Consider the following 12,880-nt stretch of genomic DNA (forward strand, 5'->3'; position numbering starts at 1 on the left):
GTGCTGGTTAATTTTGTAATAAACTCTTCCCCTGCCAGAGTCATGATGGGATCTTTCTTGGTACAAACTCTTGGATTTCTGGAGGTAAAACCCATGTAAGTGTAAGAGTTCCACCTCTGAGAATGTTTTACTCTCATGCTGATCCATGCTCAGCCTCCAGCAATTTGTTAAAACTTGCCATTTAAATTTTCCTACCAGTTTGCAACTCCAGCCACTTCTGCTCCAGGGAAGTCACTGATGACTCCATCTCTCTAAATGTTCCTGTCTTTCCAGATTTCTGGGTGGTTGTTTGCCTGGATCAAAGAAAAGTAAATAATTTTCAGTTTGTCCAGTTTTTTTCCTTGATGTATGCACAAAATGACAGCTTGCAAATTCTTTACAAGTTAGAAGAAATACCAGAATGTATTTTTTATGGAACTTTTTTTTTACAATTTTTCTTCTTACTGTGTTTTCTTTCCATTTTCAAAATTTCAACTCATCAGATATAGCAGATTACGGTTTCATTCTCTCTCTCCTTTTTTTTTTTTTTTTGGTTTAATTCCATTTTTGTTATACTTCCTGGGAGAGTCCTCAAATTTATCTCCAAAATAATACTAAACGTATTTTTAAAAAAGAGATGAATTTTTAATCTTCATAAACCTTCTTGTATTCTAATTTTCTCTTTATTATATCCTCTTTTGATTATGGTTGCACAATTTATTTTTATAACTCCCTACAATATAAATTGTAGTTTATAAAATCTGTCTTTTGCTCTCTGTACTACATCTGTTCTCCCCTGCACTGAATTCTGATTTTATTTGCATTTGTCTCATCTTATTTCATGTCTAATTTTCTTTGATATCTGTTCAAAATTTTAAGTAAAGCTTTAAAAATGTGATTGATTCCTCCATTTGTGTGAGTGGTGCTTCAGTTTGATCAGTTTGAAGGAAATCTCGATCTGCCTGTATGTGAAGCATATGGGGTTAACTTACCTGGGGTGGAGATAATATTCAAGATGAAAGAGATGTTCAGACAGGAATGTTAGGGCCAGCCTTTCTGGAAGGAAACAGGAGACTGCTGAAAAGTTCTTCATTTAGAAAATAGGCTTTCATTGAATCTCCTTTCTTAAGTTGTATGCCTCACTCTGCTATCTTCCTTGGTGGTCTTAAATTCAGAGTTTTCTTGTTGGTTATTCTGGAAACCAAACTCTTTTTCATTTCAGCCATTCAAAATTTGATTAAAATTTGTTTTTCTGTCTTTTCCTTGGGGTAAATCCTTTTTTTTCCTTCTATAACTAAATTTTAGCATTTACTAGAGAGAAGATAAACACATGTTGTTAATGTGTTTACCACACTCAATATTTTTGACTTTTATTGATAAATATTTATGGATAATGTCTTACATTGTTTTTGTACATGGATGTAATAATTTCTGCACTGGGCAAGTTATTAATAATAGCTTGGTAAATAATGTGATTCTTGAAAAATAAAATCAGAAATTAAAAAGTTTCAGTTCCTATAGGATATAAAATTTAAGTATACATATTATAAGTAACTGCATTTGACTGGTATTACATATATAAGTAACTGCAATTGACTGGTATTATATATATTACAGACACACACACACACACAGACACACATATGTAAAGTTATTTATTTTTTAATCCATTTTTTCCCATAGCTTTAGGTTTACCACTTCTAAAGAAGTATGAAGTTGTATTCTCAATTCATTCAGTCTTTCGATTTTAATAGAAAAATATAAGCCATTTATTGATTGTCATAAATATTATTTTGGTTGTCTACCTCTACTTTACGTTTTGTATTTTTACTCTTTTAATTAACATGAAGTATATATTATAGATTCTTGAAATAGTTTAAAGGCATAAATAACATCTATTTATTTATTGTTACTATTAATTGCCTTTAAGTTAAAAAATACATTTTTTATCAGGAATAAAAAAGTGCTTATTTCATATTTCACAGGTAAGATAATGTAAAGATTATAAATTTACATGCTTCTGCTTCATTTTTCCCACATCATTTTTTTTTTATTTTACATGTGTACTTGGAAATTTTAGACCCAGATTAGAAACATCATCTTTAATGTTACATACTTTGATTTTATAAATTATTTTGATGTTTGTATTTTTATATTTATAACAATTTCTGGACATTTTTAAAGCGTTTTGAACGTTAGATATGTCTTTTTAAAATTCTCTAACATTCAGTTTTTTATAAGTTAAGTTTTTTAATCTGTATGTAATCATTGTACATATTTTGGGGGTACATGTGATATTTTGATACATGCATTGACATCGTATTTCTTGAGTTACTCATTTTGCTTTATGCATTGGTCAGATAAATTATTGCTTAGTTTCTTACATCTTCGGAAAGGGCAAATTTGTGATATACTTCTGTTTATAAATCTTAGGATATCTGAATATTTTTTCATAACTGAATTACCACCTAGTTAAATCCATTGCTATTTTTCCCAAAGCTTTATAGATACTAGATGCCCCTTCAATATTTATTATCATGGAGGAATCTGAGGCTAGTTTGATGTCCATCTTGTCTGCATACCAAGAAAAATTATCTTTGGTCTTTTCTGTCTATACCAAGAATAATACTGAGTATTGAGTTTCATACCAGTGATTACGGTGCCTGCTTTATTGCTTCTGTGAATTATTGCTTCTGAGCAAATATAACTTTGTGATTTTAATTTTAATTTTATAATAACCTATTCTTATCAGTCAACTGTTAAAAATCATCTCAGTTCATTATAACTTCATAACATTTTGACTCTCTTGTCATTCATTTTTTTAAATTTCCTAAGAAGACAAGGTAAATTTATTTATAAAATTTAACTTTCTTTTCAACAGTAAATCTTTATCAAAAATATATTTTGTCTGTGCACCTTTAAAGGACTATCATAGTCAATGACATTGTAATCTATTTAATGGGACCATGTAAGAGTTGCTTATGAACTGCTCATTGAATAAGCAGCAATCTAAACAGTCTTTGGTGATTATTTACCCCTCGTTCTCACTAACCAACGATAAAGCTGCTGTTCATATCCTCCTTTCAGAACTAGGTTTCAGTGTTTAATGACACAAAAATTTCTTTTAAAAGTTACAATGTCAAGCATTTATCTAATGTGCCTTTACTAAACTGAGAACAACTGGATTGCTTTCTCTGTCTAATAATCTGATATATTATGGAATATTTTTCTTCAGATGTACCTGATATCACTTTTAATCGGCCTCCAGATGCCTATAAATTCTATAATAGCCAGAGAAAGAGCAAAATGATCAACTCTTTCACCATCACAAATGGCAGTAGCAAGTATTGTGTTTTATAATTTTAATAAGTATACTTATCAAAATAATTCAGAACTTTATAATTTTCAACGATAATATTTATGAAAATGTTTAAGTACTTGGTTTATAGGTTGAAACATTTCCAAAGTCTGTAAATTTTAGCATAGCAGGAAGATGAAATAAATATAAAATTGTTAAAATTAACTGCTTCCAAGACTTTCCCCTATTTTCAAGTATCTAGTTTATATCCAGTTATTCAATGTACCAATAGCTATCAAATTCTAACCAAAGTCACATTACAGTTTTGAGAATTATAAAGTTCCAAATAACTATGAAATAGAGAAATCTTAATGATGGAATTAAAATGAAAGTAAATTGCCCTGATCACCTCTGGCAGAGCTCTTCATGCATTTCTGACATATGTTTTCCTTCCCTTAAATAATGAATATTCTAGGTCTCTAAAGTAGCACTGCTCACTAAGAGTGGGTGAAAATTCCATTTGTTTTCTAATTGGCCTCTGTGTTTTGCAATAGAATTTAATTTGCTCTTTTATTAATGGGAATTCCTTTTGATGTCTAACAGATTGCTGCTTAATATTTCTAATTTCTCCATACAATTTTACATTTTATCTATTTTTCTATTGGTAATTTGATGAGAAGTTGGGGGATGTCATATTGGTTAATGCTGGCTAGCTACCACCTTAACTCTAAAGTTTGAAGAAAACTTTAAATGGTAATACATGGTTCTAAACACATTGAAGTTTACAATTAATTTGGATATACAAAATAGCAATAATACTCTTGCCAGATGGCCCATAAATTATTACAGTAAGGCAATGACTATACAAGTGAGATTTGTTTTCCTGAATGTACCTTTGCTCTTCTTCATTTAATACGTTCATTTCATTAAGACTAGAACTTTTAGTTTTCCTGAAAATTTTCTAGACATAAAGATTTTAGCTGCCCTAAATATGAAGGTGGAGGAATGATTCTTACTGCTTGCTTTGCTTCAAAGAAACTGCCAGTTCTGTGACAACTAACACACATTCCGCCTCTCTGTTTGATACCCATTTATATACTTGCTCCTTAACCTGAACATGCATTCACTTGCCCTGCAGAAATGCCTGAATGTTCATAAATTGCCTTACTTTTTATCTCCATCTCTCTGTATAACAGAGAAATCTGGATGAGTTGGAAAGACCAGGATACAAAAGGAATTATGAGGATTTGGTTTTCTAATAGCCAGAAGCATATAGGCCACAAATGGTAAAATGGCATGGGTACAGGAGTGATGAGGTAATAATCAGGGCAAACAAAGCTCTAGCATACTAGATCTGTGGGGTTAGTTCTAAGAATCAGCAGAGGCAAGTTGTCCCCTTTAGTGTTTCACTTAATTATTTATTTTTTCAATCCATCGAGAGATGAATTCTGAGCATTACACTGGACATCCTTAACCTGGAGTCCCTGGGCCTTCTGCTCGCTTGGGTTGTCTGCTACTTTTGCACCTAGAACGAGTCAAGCGTACATCAAGATGAGGTGTTCTGGCTCCTGGTAAATTATTTATAGCTCTCAGAGTTCCTGGGTACCCTTGTGGAGATCCCTCTGGAGAACACAGTGGAAGTGTAGTTTAGGGGAGATGCATGGTGAAATCAGGATTGTTTCTTCCAGTGCTTACTAATAATTTGTCAGAATTATTGGATAGACAATAATGGAGAAATTTCTCCAAATGATCATGTCAAAAACTTAATGAAGCTGTTTTCAGATGAATGGCAAGTAACAAAATGTGCCCAAGACTCATAGCATCGGAATGCTGTTCTCTATTTGTAAAATCCCATATCTTTGTAGTTGAAACACATTTCTTCTTTTCTAACCTTTAAAACAGACTCTTGATCAAGGGAATAGATCTTTATTTTGTGAATAATCAGTTGACAACATGTTAGTTTGGAGAGATTATCACTTTTTGCCAAAGTCTACACCATCTGTTCCACACTCTAATTACCAATAAAAGAAAGGACCTAATTCACAATTGCATAATAAAAAAGTTAAATGTGATTTAAATGTATTTGTTTGTTTTTTATTTAAAGAAGTTTCAATGATGCATCTGTTACTCATTTTTCAATATTTTGACACAGATCATAAGAAAATACTGGAATAAGGAGATAGCAAACAAATATGCAAACTTTCTAAAGGGACAATTTCTATCACTATATAGACCATAAAACCTGCATTATTAGCCATTAGCCTAATGATTGAATAAATGAGTTTATTATGGAATGATTGGGTTTTAAAAAATAGTGTTTAGTTTTAAAAATTGACATTGCCTGGGAAATTATATGGGTAAATTTATAAACTACTATATCTAAATAAGAATCAATCACTTTAAAACAGCAAAAACAATTTATATTCACCCTATTAGTTTCTGTTAAGTCAGTATGATTGGAGGTGGGAAATGATTGGGAACTTCGGGGATTCTCGGGAAAAAAAAAAGTGACATATAATTGGAAGGTGAGAGAGAAATATCAATATATGTCTTCCTTTCTTGAATAGAGTGATGTTGCTAGCTAAACCATACTATAGAAATGCACATTTGTAAAATGAAACATAGAAGTTGGGTTATTTTTCCCTACCCAGCACCAATACTATCGGTATTTTGTTTTCCCTCTTGTGGAACTGCTTTTTCCTCTATGTATAGAGGAAAATTTTTTTAGACATTATTTTCGAAGTTTATGAGTTATCTAATGAACAGATTGTTTTTGTTCTTACTTTTTAAAAACTGTTCCTTATAATTGCACTTTTCAAAGAATAAATGTCAAGATTCAGATTATATTAGAACTCTCCTAGCTTTTTCTTCTTAAAATTGAGTTAAAATACAACTTATGTTAAAATTAATTTTGTTCAATACTCTCCAAGTGAAAACTAAATCTAGAAGTATAATTAAAATCATGGTATGAGTAGACACATATGTAATTGGAAATCCTGATATGAAGAGCTTATAATTTTATGACTTAAGAACATATAATTTTATGAAAAGTTTTATAAATCTTATTAAAATTCCTAAGATTGTGATATAAAGAAAAATACAGGCAGCTCCCGTTGTGTAAATAATGCAGATTTAAATATTCGAGGTCAAAGAGGAGAAAATGATGTGTGGTTATTGGAAAGTTTAGAAAAGAGCACAGGACTGAAACCAGATATTTGGGTGCTGCTCTTCTCTCTTTCATGGACAAGCTAAATGTTCAAGGACAAGTAAGTTCATGACATAAAGAAATATTTCAAAATTTAAAAAAAATAGACATTTAAAAATGTTTGTGATTGGAATTCAGGGTTAACGTCTTTAGCTCTAGAATTCTTCATCTGTAAAATGAAATGAAATTGATGCCTTAGGGTAACATTTTATCTGAATGTAGGATCCCAAGTGAATGTTACTAAAGCCAAAGAAGTTACTCTTCAAAGACCTTAAAAGAGTAGAAGGAAACTATTAGAATATGATTAGGGGAATGGTTTGGCAATTCATTATAGTAGAAGAGGCTATAATGCTCTCAGAAAATTCAGTAAATAGTTTATGGCTCAAATTTTAGCAAGAAAAGAAGCAAAGGAGATAGATTTTAGGAAGAAATGCTCACATACTTGAGCCTCCGTATTTTCCTGGATCTTGGCTCAGTAATTCTCGCTACAGTGTTAGTTTTCTTCTGCTTTGAAGAAGTGCTAGCAGATTCAGTGTCTGGTTAGGAAGGATCATCTTTCTGGTTTGTAGATGATGACCTTATTGCTATATCCTCACATGGCACAGAGAGAAGTCTCTGGTCTCTTTCTTTTTATAAGGGCACTAATCACATCACGAAGGCTCCACTCTAATGAGCACATCTAAACCTAATTACCATCAAAGTCCTCGTCTTCAAACACTATCACATCAGGTGTTAAAGCAATTCAGCAAAGGAATTGGGGGGACCGCAAATATTCTGTCCAGAGCATTGCAGATGTTTATATATATTGACTGACGTTTATATTTATTGAAACAGCTGGCTTCCTTGGCCCGACCTGGGAAAACCCAAGAAGCCATTATAGCACCTTATCTCCTTGGGGGTCAGCTAAAGCAGGCTTTGGGTCTGCATCACAGCTCAACTTCTCCCTCAACTGGGTATTTTTGCATTGTTTCCCTTCATTCCACAGACATTGACCACAAGAGTATGCCTTAATAAGTGTCCTGTGTGCTAAACTCCATCTCAATATCTGATTCCTGAGGAACCAAACTTCTGACAAGGAAATTAAAGGGATGAGATATTGAGGAACTTATAGCTTCAAACTACTGAAAAACATCATGTCTCATACACAGGAAACTCAGCATAGCCATGAGAATAAGTAAAATGAAGTTATATCCAGGCATCTCACAGGAAAATTAATGAGGACTAAGAACAAAGAGAAGCCTTAAAACTAGCCAGAGAAAAAGGCAGGCTAATTTTAAGGAACAATAGTTAGACAGTTAACTCCACAATAGAAATAGTGGACACCAAGGAAAATGGAGTGATGACAATCAAGAATAAAGAAGATATAAAGATTTTTCTTAGCAAAACAAACAGAAAGAAAACAATAAAAAAGAAACAAAAATCAAATAGAAAAAACTGAGAGATTATTGGGTCAGCAACCAATGATAAACCTCCGCATATTGTATAAATTAACTAGATTACTTTTACATAATTTATGGATTAGGGAAAAGAAGAAACCATAATAAAAATTAGAAAATATTTAAACTGAAAATGATAAAAAATATTTTACATCAAAACTTGTAGGCATAGGTAAAGTCATGCGTTAAGAATAATCCATAATTATAAAACTTGATGCAAAGAAAGCACCAGGCCAAGATGGATTCATCAATGAATTCTATCAAATATTTAAGGAAGAAATTAAAATAAGTTAACATGAACTCTTCCAGAAAATTGGAAAAGAGGGAACAGTCTTCAACTATTTCTTTATGTCAACATTACCTGTATGCCGAAAATTGAAAAGAATTATACAAGGAAGTTAAATTACAAGCCAAAGTCATGAAAACACTAGATACAAAAATTCTAAATAAAAACATTAAGAAACCACATTCACCAGTATATGAATGGGATAAAATATCATAGAAAAGTTGGGCTGATAGTAGGAATATACAATTGTCTTAATATTTTGTGAAACCAAATTTACATTTCAGCAAAATGAAGAAAAACTATTAGAAGATACCAGTAGAAACATTTTGTTATCCATTCTCAGGGAAAAAACCTTAGCAGAATAGACACAGGAGAGAACTTTGCCTTTCATTTTGAAATGAGACAAAGATACCTGCTAGTACCAATTATTTATGATATTTGACTTCTTGCCTTTAGAGAAATGCAATATACATAACTAAATATTATAAGGATTTTCATGCAAGAAATAAATGTCAGTAGTTTTAGAGAATATAATTATGTTCATAAAACTTTTAAATAAAATGAAAATCAGTTAATAGGATTATAGTGATTCTGAAAACAGTTGCTAGGTACCAATCAATATATAAAACTCATCTATAGCCTGCAAATCATCAACAAACATAAAGAAATGTTAAATAACAAAGTAAATGAAGGAAGATTTCTTGTACATAAACTGGAAAATAATATTGTAAAGATGCTGGTTTCCATAAGTTGAATCATAGAAACCATGATATAAACCCAATAAAAATCTCTCCAGGTTTTATATGCAGGTATGTGTGTAAATTGAAAAGCTAATACAATATATGCAGAAACTCAAAGGGCCAAATATGTGAAGACATTCTTGAAGAAGAAAAAGGATTAATTATATAATATTGATAAATATGGTAGCAGAAAAAAGAACACTGAAAGAGTCTTGCAAACATATGGAAACTTGATTTACGACAAGGGGGTTTTATTGCAGACTAAACAGCATGAGTAATACCATCATTACATAGTGCTGGCAGTTTGATATTTCTATGAAAAAGAATTTTGATCTTTATTGGATACTGAATATAAGATCACATAAAGTTGGGGGAGGAAGGTGATCTAAATGCAAAAGCAAAGCTATAAAGATTCTATAACATAATATTGGAGATTATTTTTCTGACCTCGAAGTCATGAAATGACTCCTTAAAGTAAAATTTAGAAAACTCTTGCCAGATATTTAAAAAAAAAAAGTGGATGAGTTAAAATTGAAATTAAGAATTTATTTGCTTTATAAAACTCTATTGAAGAAATGGGGAAATAAGCCAAGAAATGGAAAAAATATATTTACAACACATGCATCCATGATATCACTACTACTTTTCTATTGCAAGGAACAGAAAAATTGGTAACTGAAGTAATGATTTTTGTTTTTTGTTTGTTTGTTTGTTTTTTGAGACGGAGGAGTCTAGCTCCTGTCATCCAGTGCAATGGCGTAATCTGGGCTCGCTGCAACATGTGCCTCCTGAGTTCAAGTAATTCTCCTGCCTCAGCCTCCTAAGTAGCTGGGATTACAGGCACCTGCCACCACGCCCAGCTAATTTTTGCATTTTTAGTATAGACGGGGTTTTGCCATGTTGGCCAGGCTGGTCTCAAAAAGAAAAGATATCAAAATGTTCAATAAACATATGAAAAGTAGTTCAAAATCATTAGTACAAAGGAAAATGAAAGTTGAAACTTTAATGAGGTAACCTCTATAACACTCACCAGAATGAATGCAATTTAAAAATTCTGAGGAATACCAAGTGGTGATGAGAATATATAGCTTTGGGAGCTCACATAAACTACTGATATGTGAGAAAAATTGAGAACTATAGATGGTAGTTGAAGCTGCATAGGTTTTAAGAACCAAAATGATACATCCAGATATATACCCAACAGCAATTCATGCACATGTGCACTGAGAGATGTGTAACAGAATGTTCCATAACAGCAATACACATAACAGGCATAAATTGAATTTTCAATTGGCATTAAATGAATAAACAGATTGTGTTTCTTTGTAGAAGTAAAAAAAAGTATTCAGCGGTGAAAATGAATAATCAAGTATTGCTACAGTAAATAACATAATTAAATCTCATAAAGCCAATGTTGAACCAAAGAAGCCAAACTAAAAATGCAAATGCTGTATGATTCTAAATATTTAAAGTTCAAAATAAGGAGAAACACAAGTATAGTATTCTTAATACATTCTAGTATAGTAGTCTCAATACCCTATATAGTACTTATATATAGTGTTTATATGCACATTTAATTGGTGTTTAAAGAACAAACTTCCTTTATAAAGAAAAGCCAGGAAGGATTTCCACAGAAGCAAAGATATTGGTTAACTTTGGATGGGAAGGAAGTGGAAAGAGGTTTGGCTAGAACAAGGTGAAAGTGGGTTTTGGAAGGGTACTATTTACTATTCTTTGTCTTGGTATGAATTATGATTACATGGAATTCGTTTTGTGATAATGCATTGAATACAAATAAATTTAACAAAAAATACACAAGCTTAAGCCTTACTTCTTGCCAAAATATCCTTTAGGTAATTCACACTACAGGGCACCATGAGGCTGGGAATAGAATGAGTATTTCAGATAAGAGCTCCTCATGATCTAAAACAAGTTAGTAATTTTAAAATTTCGATACAGAGGTATGATTGAAGTGATAGTCTGAATGTTCCTCTCATTTACAACTTGTTAATGACCTGTTGAGAAGCAGCCTGAGGCTGTCTTTCACTTTTACTAAGTCAGTCATTAAGAGAGGAAACTGTAAATGACCAGCAGGAAGTAAATTACCCTCAGTTAGAAATGAAAATGTGTTAACTTCATTTGACTAATAAAATTCCTTTTGGCATTAGGCCATAAAATAGAAAACAGCTACAATTCCTACTGGGAAATCTGAAATAGGAAAAAAGATATGTATTTTGATGCTTCTGGATTGTGAATATCTAAATTTTGTCTAAAATAATTATATTTCAAAGGCTAGGAAGTCTTTTATCATTGGCAGATAATAAATATTTTTGAAAAACACAGGAGCTGTAGTAATAGTAAAATAGTACTAATAGTTTGAACTCTTTTGGTTAAGCAAATGTTTAAGTAATAAAATTAAATTTTATTCAGAAAAATGAAATTGTGCCTTAATTTATTGTCATCTATTCGTGTTTTTTTTTTCGTTATTCTGTTTTTTTGTTTTTGTTTTTGTTTTTGTCTGGAGACAGGGTCTCTCTCTCTATTGCTCAGGCTGGAGTAGAGTGGCCACAATCATAGCTCACTGGGCCAATTCCTGGGCTCAAGTGATTCTCCTGCCTCAGCCTCCCAAGTAGCTGGGGCCATAGGCACACACCACTATGTCCAGCAAATGTTTTAATTTTTTTTTTTTTTGTAGCAATGGGGGTCTTGTTTTATTGCAAGACCAACCAGTCAGGTTGGTCTTGAACTCCTGACTACAAGCAATCCTCCTACCTTGATCTTCTAAAGTGCTGAGATTACAGGCATGAGCCAATGTGCCAGCCAGCATCTATTCTTAAGTCAAGGTACTAATATTAAATGTTGTGTTTTCAAATATACCCATTACAATTATATGCACTACAAATTGATACAAATGTGCCAGAACTCTTCTTGAACTTTCCTGTTGGCTTCTCTGCCTTTGAGCCCTATGTTTCCTCTGTTGGAAAGACACATCACTCCTCATTTTTCTGCTTTGGTACATATACCTATTCATGGAGTGACCTAGCTCTAATGCCATCTATTCCAGGCATCCTCCATCTCCTTCATTTCTGGATCTCCTTATTTACACTTTCAGCACATAAAGGGTCACAGTAGACTACTTCTTCATTTTTTCTATATGTGTCTATATGGCACTAGTCTGTAAAATTATTTAAGGACAGGGACATGTCTTATTTGCCCTTGTATGCTCATTGGATACTAACCTGGTTTCTCAGAAGCTTGGGGGATATTTCTTTAATTTAATTTAAGATAAAGAAAGACTAAAGACAAGAAAGATTGCAAGTTTCATGTTTTCTCCTCTCATGATGAAATTATTTTCAGTTCATGTGGGAATGCATCCCTATTTAGTGACAAAGTTAGCTATACCAAGTTTTCAGTGGTCCATATTTAAAGGTTTATTATTTGGACAATATTACAGCAAGACCAGTGCTTTAAGGAGCCACATTACACAAGATAAATGATTAAACTAATATTTATTATTTATCATACGTCCTTACACTTTAATACCTACCATTTATTAAATACTATGTGCCAGGGAGTCTTACAAGCACTTTAGTTGATTTATCTTTTTCCAATATTACCACAGACCTGAGGCTGTACTATATGATCTCCACGTTGTAAATATGGAAATGGAAAGTTCAAGACCCTAATCACTAGCACACAGTAGCTGAACTACTAGGGGGCAGGGGTTTGACACTGGTAGAAACCCATTCTGTTACTGATACTTTGGGTAGTTTGAAACCGAAGTCAACACTCTAAAACATTTTGATAAAGTCTTCTTACAAATTACATTTTGAAAACCTCCAAAATGACTTTTGCCCAGACATCAGGGTTTCTAAATGGTACTTCCCTTGATAATATCACTAATATAAAGACAAATCACTTGTATTTGAAATATAT

Source organism: Macaca fascicularis, chromosome 3 (genome assembly GCF_037993035.2).
Source record: "Macaca fascicularis isolate 582-1 chromosome 3, T2T-MFA8v1.1".
Taxonomy (NCBI): domain Eukaryota; kingdom Metazoa; phylum Chordata; class Mammalia; order Primates; family Cercopithecidae; genus Macaca; species Macaca fascicularis.